This window comes from Saprolegnia diclina, assembly GCF_000281045.1.
Source record: "Saprolegnia diclina VS20 unplaced genomic scaffold supercont1.47, whole genome shotgun sequence".
Lineage (NCBI taxonomy): Eukaryota > Oomycota > Saprolegniomycetes > Saprolegniales > Saprolegniaceae > Saprolegnia > Saprolegnia diclina.
Window position 1 is genome coordinate 38795 of NW_008246114.1, and position 568 is coordinate 39362.

The following is a 568-nucleotide window of genomic DNA, read 5'->3' on the forward strand; positions in this document are numbered from 1 at the left end:
CAAACGCGGGGCAGTGTATGCGAAAGCCACGAGAGTACAGTAGTGAGCGTCTAAAGTACGATGGGTACTCGTGGGTGTGGCGGTCAAAATGTCGCAAAACACGCCTCCGAGGATCATATTTAAAAAAAAAAAGCCATGCATACTTTTATTGTGCAGTTTAATTCAAAACTAAAAGATCCCCGTGTCGACGGTTGTGACGTCGAGGTCTCAAAGGAGGATATCCCACGCACTGTCGATCGAGTCGTCACCCAAGGCTTATACAACCTCGGGAATTACCATAGCGCTGTAAACTACCCCAATGTCCGCCTTGATCCAACGGTTGTCGATGGAATCGCTCGAGACATCGTCCCACGCCAGCGAGGCGCGCTTCCTTTATAACTTCCCGCCATATCTGCGATTCCCTTTTTTATTATGCCATAATTTTTTTCACCAGTGACATGTAGGTGATGGGCGTAGATTTGATTCCGTAATCGTACTTTTGACGCTCACTACTGTAAGGCGCTCCGTACTGGAACGCGCGCTGTCGGGCTGCCACGTCACCAAGATCTCGCTGAAACTTATAGGGATC